This window comes from Podarcis muralis, chromosome 7 (genome assembly GCF_964188315.1).
Source record: "Podarcis muralis chromosome 7, rPodMur119.hap1.1, whole genome shotgun sequence".
NCBI classification, from domain to species: Eukaryota; Metazoa; Chordata; class Lepidosauria; order Squamata; family Lacertidae; genus Podarcis; species Podarcis muralis.
In genome coordinates this window covers 77,014,301-77,026,164 of record NC_135661.1, presented here as the reverse complement: position 1 = coordinate 77,026,164, position 11,864 = coordinate 77,014,301, and positions in this window count along the sequence as shown.

The window sequence follows — 11,864 nt, the reverse complement described above, 5'->3', positions numbered from 1 at the left end:
TTGAAAATGTGGGACTTCTTATAAAGGTTGAATGTAACAAGGCCTCTGAGGCAGCTCCATTCGTCTTCCTGACACTCTCTGGGCTCCTGTTGATGAAGATCCTCCTTTAATGAACCACATGCAGTGAATTGGCACTGAAGAAGAGTTTCATTCTTATATCCATGCAGCCTTCCCTGGACCTGACCATGTGTCTGTCCAGAGGAAATTGTTGTTTTATATTTCTTCAGTAAAAACAAATAAAAAGAAATCTGGAGGTGAAAAAGCATGCATTTCCATGAATGGAATTGGCTTTTTTTGTTGCTATTATTCTACTCGCCCTTCATGCTATGATGTAAAAAATACAGGTAAAAATGTTTGTGTAAATTCAAGATTTGACCGATTTTCATGAAACCCTGCTGTTCTTAGAGGAAAATCAGACAATAAAATATGTCACGTAAACTAAAAAAGCGTTGTTCTTCTGATAGATTTTGATCAGCTGAGTCTGGCTTAAAACAGAAGCCAGCTGAATTGCATTCTGATCCTTGCTCAGAGCTATTTTCCAGCATGAGTTCTCCAAACGCTGCTGGTGCTTCCATTCCTGAGGGCAGCGTTTGCATACACTCTGACACTGCTCAGGCCACCTTAGCTCACTCGCTCGCTTCCCTCTCTTGCTTCCTTCTCTCGCTTGTATTAAAAATAAAATGTGTCTTTGTAGGCTCCACCAAGTCTCAAGAACATTCTCATTCTGAAAGCGGGAGTTCCTAGTCTCCTTCACACACCTCGGTCCTCCCTTTTGAGCTACACATAGCCCCAGCAGCTCATGCAAGGCAACTGATAAAGTCAGCAGAGAGCAGCAGCAGATGTCTGTATGTGTGTGGAAGGAATAGAAGTGAAATTTGACTCAGTTCACATTTAAACAACTTAGTTTGCACTTTCTGAAAAATGATGAAAACTGAAACACGGCACATAACTCCTAAAGGTAAAGATAAAAGCTAAAGGACCCCTGGATGGTTACATCCAGTCAAAGTTGACTCTGGGGTTGTGGTGCTCATCTCGCTTTCAGGCCTAGGGAGGGAGCCGGCGTTTGTCCACAGACAGCTTTCCGGGTCATGACTAAACCGCTTCTGGCGCACAGAACACCGTGACGGAAGCCAGAGTGCACAGAAACAGTGTTTACCTTCCCTCTGCAGCGCTACCTATTTATCTACTTGCACTGGTGTGCTTTCGAACTGCTAGGTTGGCAGGAGCTGGGACGGAGCAACTGGAGCTCACCCCGTTGTGGGGATTCGAACTGCCGACCTTCCGTGGTTCAGACCACAGCGCCACCCGCATCCCTACATACCTTTACATAACTCCTACACTGTGTAGCTCCCACGTCCATTTTCCAGAGTGACCCTAGGAGCCAATCCTCAGTGGCTGACTCCTCTGATTGGTTCCAGTCAGTACAAAGGTTGACAAGACTTTTTGCTCAGTAGATAAAAAGCTCCCCATTCACTCTGATTGGATGCTTGAGACAGAGACCCTGCTGGGACCCAGCTGTAGAAAGCATAACAGGTCTTCAGCCCCTCCATGACCCTGGACCACGGCACCTCTGCATGTTAGTGGAGAAAGTGCAAACAAGTGAGCTATAGCTTTGCCGAATGGCCTTGCCTCTCACCCCCTTGGTGGATGACAACCACCTATAGCTGGTGTGTGTGTGAAAGGAGTAGTGCTGGGATTGCTTATCTTGCAGGGAGCCTGCAGAAACAAACTCTCCACTGTACACGGTTTCGATCTAACTCATAGTGATGAGGAGGAAGGCAGCGCTGGGGCTGGGGAATGAAAAGGAAAGGAAGGAAATGGATCCATCAAATAATGGCCACTAATGGACTGAGTCAGGAAAGGCAACACACACCAAGTCACCAGCTCCCTGACTTCTTGAATATTCTCGTACTTCTGCTTTCTGCGATGATGCACTCTAGCTGTGATGCTAAAGAACTTTGGACAGGGAAAACAGTGGAAGGTTTCACTTGTGTGGTAGCAAATTTATTGCATGCAAGATAAGATATAGCCAGGTCTGCCAACTAATACAACACCCAGTGAGCTTTCCTTATCCAGCTCCTTCTCTTAACTGCAGTAAGGAAAAGACTTTTCATTTTTTTTTAACAAAATAAAACCTCATACATCTTATGTTGCTTTTAATTATATATGTGCACCTAGACACATGGCTCTGAATCTGGCCCTTGGGTCTCCTCTCCCCAAAAGAAATCCCCTCCTCTTCTGATTTTGAGTGGCTGGAATGTAGTGTCCTATAGCAGGTTAAGAGTCACATGTGTTGGCAGCCTGCAGTGGCGTAGTGTGGGTTGCCAGCGTCCGAAAAAAAGCAAGTATTGTGTCCCCCTAACCTGTGGACCATTAGCACTCCCTGAGTCCTTTCCTTCAATCCAGTATTGAACCCACTACCCACTCCCCCCGTGGATGTATTGTATTTTAAGAAAAGGCTATCTAGGACAGGGGTCAGCAACCTGTGGCCCATGGGCCACAAGCGGCCCATGGCGGGTCATTTAAATGGCCCCCGAGCCGCCCCCAGAAGTTGTGTCTGCGCAGACATGATCCAGCCCCAGAAGCAATCTCTGTGGGAGTGAACCGGCCCATGTGAGGTAAACCTTGCTGGCCCCTGATCTAGGTGTACGTTGATTTTTTAAAATTATGATTTTTTAAAAAATGCAAGGTATGGAACATGGAAGAGAGTTTTGGTTTCTCTCCAGTCACCTAACATGGGGATGCTATATATTTATATTTAGAATGGTTTGTTGTTGTTGTTTTAAAAAAGTTGCACCTCCCTCCAGATACTTCTCATTCATATATATATATTCTGAAAGTCATTTAGGAAGGAAGGAAATATTTCACTTAACCTCTCATCCCATAGAGATGCTTTACTACATTTTGAAAAAGAGAAAAGCCCTTCCTCCAACTTCACCATCTCCTTCTCCAGTGTCTGTAGAAGAAAAAGGGGTACAGGGGAGCCGACTTGGGCCCCAGGTTAAGGGTGCGCAGTGTGTGTGATGCCATGATGTCACACGCGCCCCTGCCCTCAGAACCTGATTTCCAGTGCCTCTGAAAGTCAGGTTCCAAGACCTCGCAAGACCTCAGAAAGCATCTCCAAGGTCTCAGGAGGCCCCAGATGTGCTTTCCGAGACTTCACAAGACATTTGAAGTTGGGGGGGGGGCTGTGGTGTGGGTGCTAAGCACTCACAACAATTTTTTTGTGGCTGCTCAGGCACCCAGAGCCCCCTATAGTTGGTGCCCCTGAAAAGCACACTCCTTATTCTTGCACAGTTGGTTTTGAATGTTTAAGGAAGAAGCTGCAATCTTCAACTAAGTAAAACGAAGCCCATGCTTGGATTAGCACGTGAGTGTAAATACTTGGCATATATTCTTATTTATCTATATGTTTTGAATATTTTGACAAGTATTTGGATATTGTTTTAATTTTAAGAAAGGGGTCTGGTTTCCTGGCTGCAATTTAGCTGCACTGTCAACAGTCCTCCCCCCACCCCCCAGCGCTTTCCCTATGAAAACCTGCTCTTTACCACTGAACTGGAGCAAATGGCAATTCCTGGAAAATCCAAATTGCCGTTTGTTCTGATTCAGCAGTAAAGAGCGGGTTTTCATGGGGAAAGTGTTGGGACCAAAGAAAAGGCACTTTGGTGCATCACTTTAAAGTGCAGAACTGTTCCTAGAAAAAGCAGGGCAAAACATAAGTGGGGATGAGCCCAGAGTCTAGACTTTAAAACCACCCCAATATCAGGCCATGTTACCTCATTCCCACCTTTATGAAGGGAGGTTGCCACAGAGAGCCTTTCAGATAAGCTGCCTGTGGGGGGCATCTTTTCAGCCTTCTGGTTACATCACTTATCTCTCACTTATCAATCACTTCATGGGGATTCTGAGAACAAAGTTTCCCATGCGTCATGCCTGACAGTTTTACCACATCCAAGATTGCCTTGCCAGAGTGAGACGGATTAATCCAGTGGCAGATGTCATCTGCAGTAGACAGTGGGAGGTCCTCCCAACTCCCTAATTAAGTTTCCCGGAGGCCCATGCCAGGGAGATTAAGATAGATATGGCTAACCAATTGCTGCTCGCTGCAAGTAAAAGGGCTGACCTTTAATCCCAAATACTGTTTTATGACTCCATTTCAGGAAATGAGACACACTGCAGGATGAATAATATAATAATCCTCTATTATCGCAATGCAATAAAATTTTATGTTCCTGGTAATGCCACATGCAAAGGATGAGAACATGAACAGAACACGATAAAGAATAAATTCCAGAGCTTCTTCCTAGCACTTTTCCATATAAGAGTTAAGCTTTAGATCCATTTCTTTGTCACGAAGAGTTAAAATTTGGATCCATTTCATGAAGAGTTAAGCGTGGTGTAGTGGTTAAGAGCGGTGGACTCGTAATCTGGTGAACCGAGTTCGATTCCCCGCTCCTCCACATGCAGCTGCTGAGGGACCTTGGGCTAGTCACACTTCTCTGAAGTGTCTCAGCCCCACTCACCTCACAGAGTGTTTGTTGTGGGGGAGGAAGGGAAAGGAGATTGTTAGCCGCTTTGAGACTCCTTAGGGTAGTGATAAAGTGGGATATCAAATCCAAACTCTTCTTCTATTTCTTCTTAAGAGCTATTTCTTTCTCTTTAGAGGACAAAACTGTGCCAAATAATGGAGAAAACCTGAATTTAGTTCCTTCCATGTTCCTCTGCTTTCAAATTCCCTAGCCCTGTGGAGGTGTGGTTAAGTTGCTGTAAGTGACATAAGCTTGAATTTATTTACTCTGGCCATGGATAGCCTCAATAAACCACATTTCCACAGCAGATAGTGAACAATTCTTTTATCAAGAAGCAGAAAGGGTGTGCCGATGTCTCATACCATGTAAAATTATTCTCCAGGAGTATCTGTAATCTTCCTCAAGTACAGAAAGAAAAAAAAATTAAGTCTACTTCTGAGACGCAAGCCTTTTAGACCCCTGAATTCTTCTCCAGCTCAGATTAAAATCCAACTCAAATACTTCACTCCAGGAGTGGGGAACTTTTCCACCAAGGGCCACATTCTCCTCTGAGCAATATATTAGGGGTCACATGCCAGGGGCAAGCGAGGGGGCAGAGCCAAAAGTGGTCAGAACAAGGAATGCAGATTTCACCTTTGAACAGCAGGTTAGTTTCTACACATTCCCACACACCCTTCTCTGTGCTCTAACCAGGTGAGCATTGTTTTAAATTAACCAGGACCTGATCAATTTAAAACGTGGTTGGTCCTTCAAACATGAGGCGTTATTGGAGGTCAAGGATACAGTCAAGCAAGGCCAACACATACCTCAAGGAAGATGTGTGTCGTAGAGAGAAGTAATATGGCTGATGAGGAAATTGAGGTCCGGCAGGCTGCACTTCAACCCGGGCAGGAGGTTTCCCACCCTGTCTCTACTCTATTAGTCTGCATAGGGAAGATTTGAGAGGCTTCTGGAGCAAGATGCCAGAAGAGGAACCCATCCATGTACCCACCACAGAGAATCATCTTACCTTAAAGGATTCTCCTTGGAGAGGATGATTTTCCCTCTCAGATTCCACTTCACAGCCTCTTTATGTCTGCTCCTAATCAGAACCAGAAACCACAATATTTGTGTGTGTGTGTGTGTTGGGGCGGTCCTTGTTAGTATGTTTGTTTCCTTTCCTTTCCTTTCCTTTCCTTTCCTTTCTTATTTGGCTTCTGAATTATGCCCCTCATTGATGTAATGAAGCAATATTGCTTCACTCACTGAGCAGGAGCAGAATTTGGAGGATGAGATAAGGAGTTCACTCTGCCTTTAGTCAGCTCTCCACCTGCCTGCCCTCATAGCTTACAACCAGTGCAGGGGGTGGCACTGGCTGGCAGCTTCTCTCCCCCCCCCTTACATTTCTGAGCACAGTTCAAAATGTTGGTGCTGACCTTTAAAGCCCTAAACAGCCTCGGTCCAGTATACCTAAAGGAGCGTCTCCACCCCCATTGTTCTGCCCGGACACTGAGGTTCAGCTCCAAGGGCCTTCTGGTGGTTCCCTCACTGCGAGAAGCCAAGTTACAGGGAACCAGGCAGAGGGTCTTCTCAGTAGTGGCACCCGCCCTGTGGAACGCGTTCCCACCAGATGTGAAGGAAATGAACAACTATCTGACTTTTAGAAGACATCTGAAGGCATCTGTTTAGGGAAGCTTTTAATGTTTAACAGACCACTGTATTTTAATATTTTTTTGGAAGCCGCCCAGAGTGGCTGAGGAAACCCATAAATTATTATTATTATTAAGCTCAGTTTTTACCTTGTAGAGCTCAGCAGCAAGGAGGATGGTGGGAGAAAATGAGAATTAGTCTCTTTGGGCATTGGTTCTGGCTCCACCTGTTGCTGGGCTCTGTACCAGGGAGTGCCAGCCACTAATGGGCACAGATCGGGCCCAAAAAGAAAGGGCAAGTAAGGGGGCATGCAATGTCTTGGCAAGAGTGTGGGGCCCCCCACTGAGGACACCCTTGCCTAAGGGTCCCCCACATCCTAGAATCACAGCAGTGTGATTTAGGCTACTTTCACACCATACATTTAATTTTTATTTAAAAATATATAATTTTTATTTTTGCATTTTCTATTTTACATGAACGAATGAATTAAATACATAAACATATAATCCCTTTTGACTTCCCTCTCCCCCCTCCCCATTGTGCATTTTAATGTAATGATTTTCCCTTCTGCATCTCTTTCATAACTCTAGTTTTATAAATCCTTCGTCAATCCGTAGTTCTAATTTTTACTACAAGTTTTCTGTCAATCCTACCATGTATGTAATTGTTTACAATACAAATAAATTAAAAACTTTCCCCATTCTTTATTAAAGACCTCCTCTTCCTGTTGTCTAATTCTTCCTGCAAGTTTTGCCATCTCGGCATCGTTCATCAATTTTGTCTGCCGCTCTTCTTTGGTCGGAGTTGTACCCTCTTTCCATTTCCGCACAGCATACATTTAAAGCACTATGATACCACTTTAAACAGTAGTGACTTCCCACAAGGAATTATGGGAGCTGTAGTTTATTAAAGGTTTCAAGAGTTGCTAGGAGGCTCCATTCCCCCAAACAGAGCTGAAACTTCCAGGATTTCCTGGGAAGAGGGATGGACTATTAAACCACTTTGGAGCATCCATTCTAATTTGCTTGTGGGGACGTTGTATGACAATCAACAATCATCTTGCATCCATCAGGATTTGCCTGATATCGTCAGTATTGAATAGAGTTGCGCCACTGCCTTACTAATGCTGGAACCTTTTGGTTTTGCATTGTGTTTCTATGCTATGCACAAGAAGGTGGTCTGTAAATGAGATGATGGTCAGCCCCAAAGATCATGGCCAGTGGGCAAGGACAATGGGAGTTGGAGTTCAGTGATGTGTGGAGGACCACAAAGTGTCCTGCTTTAGCTACAGGTTGAAGCAGTACCTTCATGTACTCCAGCACTAAGCTCTGGCTCCCCCTTCTGTACACAGGAGTTAATAGGTACCTTTATTTCAAAGCTACCGTAGATTAATATTGATTACAGACATCATGCATTCCCTGATGCATTCAGCCCACCCTACAGTACAGGTAGAAATGGATAGATGTGTCCATTGAGGTTCTCTCGATTTCTCATTTTTCCAATCTTCTGTTCAGTTCTCTGCATATTGCACCAATTTGTTATTACTATTTTTAAATCCTTGTGAAAATTCACCAGCACCTTTGTGCAAATTTATCCTTATAAACATCTTTTTGTATGCACTTTGGACTAATGTGCAAAATTTTGCAAGCACCGCCCCCCCCCCCCCCAGAATATAATGCATTTCTGCATGTGATTATCACTAATTTATTAATTTTCACTAATAGATTCATTTTGATGCTCACTTTCTGCAATTTTGTAAACATCGTTTGATTGAAGAACTGCATCACAAAATTTGGTAAAGTGAAAATTTCAAAGAACGGCTGTGTTTCTGTTCTCACATTATTTCAGAAAGTCAAGGCAGGGAACAGCAATTTAACAATCAATCCCTCCTCACAGGGAACTCTGAGAATTGTAGCTCTGGGAGGGGAATAGGAGGTCACCTGACAACTCTTAGCACCCTTAACAAACCACAGCTCCCACGATTCTTTGCGGGAAGCTGTGATTGTTCAAAATGGTATCATAGTGCATTAAATGTTTGGAGTGAGTGCTGTCTGGGTTTCAATAACTATGCTTCTGGAATGGAAAAAAAAATGCTTTATATGATCCTGGTTTTTTTGTCAATAAAAAAAAATCTGACAATCTTTATTTAACAAAATGTATAGACCGCTTAGTTAAAAATAAATACATCTCCAAGCAGTTTTCACAATTATGTTGTTGAAGGCAGGAAGCTTGAAATTGTGCATCCTATTCCTCTGTCTGAAGTAATTCCAGACACCTTTATGCCCCTAACCCAGTAGCAAACAAAATATCTGAGTCTATATGACTGATAATGTTCATTGATTGTACTAAATGTGCAACACACACACACCACACCAAAAAGTAGGAGGGGGGATAATGGGGAAGTACTGGACATGATATGAAAAAGTCTGTGGCTGTCACGTACAAAAATTGTACTGTATGGAACAAAACACCAAGCAGGAAAAAATAACCAAATTGCTGACAGCGAAATTTAGTGAAATTACAGAGCAAGTAGTTTTCTTGCTTGCAAGGAAGCATTGCCAACAGAAAAAGAACAGAGCTATAAAATAGGATTTTGATTCTCAAACAATGGTCTGCTGGGGCATGTGGGGTACACAAGTGGTCTTGAAAGCTGAATGACAGAAAATTTAGGACAGATACAATAAAGTCATTCACAATGCACATAGCTGAGCTATGGCACTCACTCCGACAGGACTCAGTGATAGCCACCAATTTAAATGGCTTTAAAAGAGAATTGCACAAATTCATAGAGGATAAGTCTATCAATGGTTGCTAGCACGATGGCACTAGCACATTTAGAAGATAGCAGGCAATGCACCCTACATGTTGCAACTTTTACCATGTACCTATAATGTTGCTGGCATTGTCTGCAGCAATGATCTCTAATTTGAAGCCCAGTGGAGAAAGCCAGCCCTCCAGCACCAAGTTTATTTTCTAGGCTGTGGTATACATAACTAAAGCTGGGCATGTTGAAGACTGCCTTATGCTAGCAAAAATGTATAAAACGGGGTCAAATGTATGCTGGAAATGTAAGGAAAAAGAAGGCACTTTTTATCATATTTGGTGGAAATGTAAGGTGGTAAAATAATTTTGAGGAATGAGACACGAGTGGCGCTGTGGTCTAAACCACTGAGCCTTGGGCTTAGTCATGCTGGCCACATGACCCAGAAGCTGTCTGTGGACAAATGCCGGCTCCCTCGGCCAGTAAAGCGAGATGAGCACCGCAACCCCAGAGTCATCCGCGACTGGACTTAAGGGTCAGGGGTCCCTTTACCTTTACCTTTACTGTATATAATGAGTTGGAAAAAACGTTTAAAATAACCTTTTCTAAATAAAAACCTGGAGCCTTCCTTTCAGGAATTCTGGGTGCCGAAATCCAAAGGGAGCAGAAAAGACTTATGTATGTGACCACGGCTGCACAGGTGTTATTGGCTCAGAGATGGAAAGAGGATAAAGTCCCAACCAGAGAAGAATGGCAGATCAAGTTGATGGATTATGCTGAAATGGCAAAAATGACCGGAAGAATCAGAAATCAGGAAGACCAAAATTTTAATAAGGAATAAATTTATAACTTATATTAAAAACCATTGTAAACAGTTAAAATTGTTAGTAGGATTAGAATATCACTTTTAGTTTAATGGTGAATTTTGGACACAATGGAGAGGTAAAAGATTTGCATTATCATAAAAGATGCAGGAGGAAATGATTAACAGTAGGACCCACAAAGAGGAGGGAAGGCCAAGAGATTCCTTGGAATCTAGTTTATATGTTGTATGTTGGCTATGTGACTGTAAAATGTTAATCTGAAAAACCAAATAAATTAATAAATAAATTTTAAAAAGAAGACTGCCTTATGCTGGACCTACCCTGCTCAGTCTGGAAGTTCCTCAACTAAGTGGTAGAGCATCTGCTTTGAGATCAGCGTAGAACACATTTAACTAGAGCAGGGATGTGCAACTGGTCAATCTCTGGGAGGTTCTGGTCGATCACGGTCGATTGCTCCTTTTCCTTTGCAGTGTCACAAGAGCATCCTGCTCCACCCTCTCGACCTGCCCTCCATTTCCACCTGATCGCTAGAACAGAAGACAGAGTTTTTGCTGTGAGGTACATTCTTTCCTTAGTGATCTTTTGTTGAGTGACTTTTGCCCCTTCCCCTTTACTCAGTTTTGACATTTTCCTCTGAAAAACGGGGCTTTCCTCCCTAAAAACAGCTCAACAATTTTGACCTGAAACTCCCCAGTGGTAGATCACTGCCAGTTTTTTATTCTGTGAGTAGATCACAGTCTCTTGGGAGTTGGACGTCCCTGAACTAGAGGAACCAGTGGCCTGTGTTCTTAAGTTCCCTTCCCTGCTTGAGGCACATGGCCTCTCCCAAGACCTGCAAGGTCTTCCTTCATGCACAACCATGGAGGGCATGGCTACCAATGCCTACCAGCCATAATGGTTATGTTCTACCTCCCCTGTCAGAGGCGATATGTCTCTGAGGATCAATTGCTGGGAATTGCAGGAGGGCAGAGAAGAGAATGGGATGCTTGACCTGGCTGGCCATTATTGACCTGACCCAGCAGGTTCATCTAATGTTCTAACTATTTAAAAAGAAAATCAGAAGAGGAAGTAAGATACTTGAAAACAAATCTATTTTTGTTGAGGACAACCAGTGCTGACCCTGCAACTGGATGAGGTCTACTTAAATTGGCAAAAAAATATGCCTTTACATAATTCATTTCCCTATTCTCTCTCATTGCGCAACACTGAAGCTCCTACCCAAGTCATGAGGTAAGTTAAAAAAATATGGCCTGAAAACACTGAAGTCTATAGCAGAAAACACAGAAACCCAAATTGCCTCCATACCCTGAAAGAAGTCTCAACACAATTTATTGGATAGAGGGAAAGGTTCCATTTATTGAAATATAACAAAATTAGAGGCTCTGCCAATTAAGGAATTCAGTAAATAATTAAAAGCAGGCAGAAGTGCATCATATTGCAGAAGAAGGCTTTGCAAAAAATGTGTGTTAAGCAAATGCCAACCTTGTATCTTGGGAGAAATTTGCACTAAAATGTTGATATAGGTTCATGAGGACTTCTTAAAAAAAAAGAGCTGAAAATTTAGAAAACTGACCTTTAGAATGAAAAAAGAAAAGAAGAGATACTGAAATTAGCTGGTGCATCCATTGCTACCTGTGGCTTAGATCAGTGTTTCCCAACCAGTGTTCCGTGGCACACTAGTGTGCCGCGAGACGTTGCCTGGTGTGCCGTGGGAGGGAGGTGGGCGAGTCGGGCGGCGAGAGGCGGGGCGGCGGCGGCGAGGATCCGCGTCGAGCCGGGGGCGGCTCCGCGGTGGTGGTGCCGAGGTTTCTCTCTCCATTCTCCCCTCACACACACACACAGGAAATAACACAGGATCAGCTGACAGGACCCGGCCAATGGGGCGGCGGTGGGGCAGCGCGTGCAAAAGGGAGGAGCGCGAGACAGCGGACGAGGAGGAGGCCGGCATGTCCGAGCAGCAGCAGCAACAACAGCAGCAGCAACTCCCGGCGACGGCTCCTCAAGCCCCGGGCAACCCTACTCCCTCACTGGCCTCGGCCGCCCTCCTGCTCCACCCGCCGCCGCCTCCCCCGCCGCCGCCGGCCACCTCGGCCCCGCCGCCGCCCCCTCCTCCGCCCG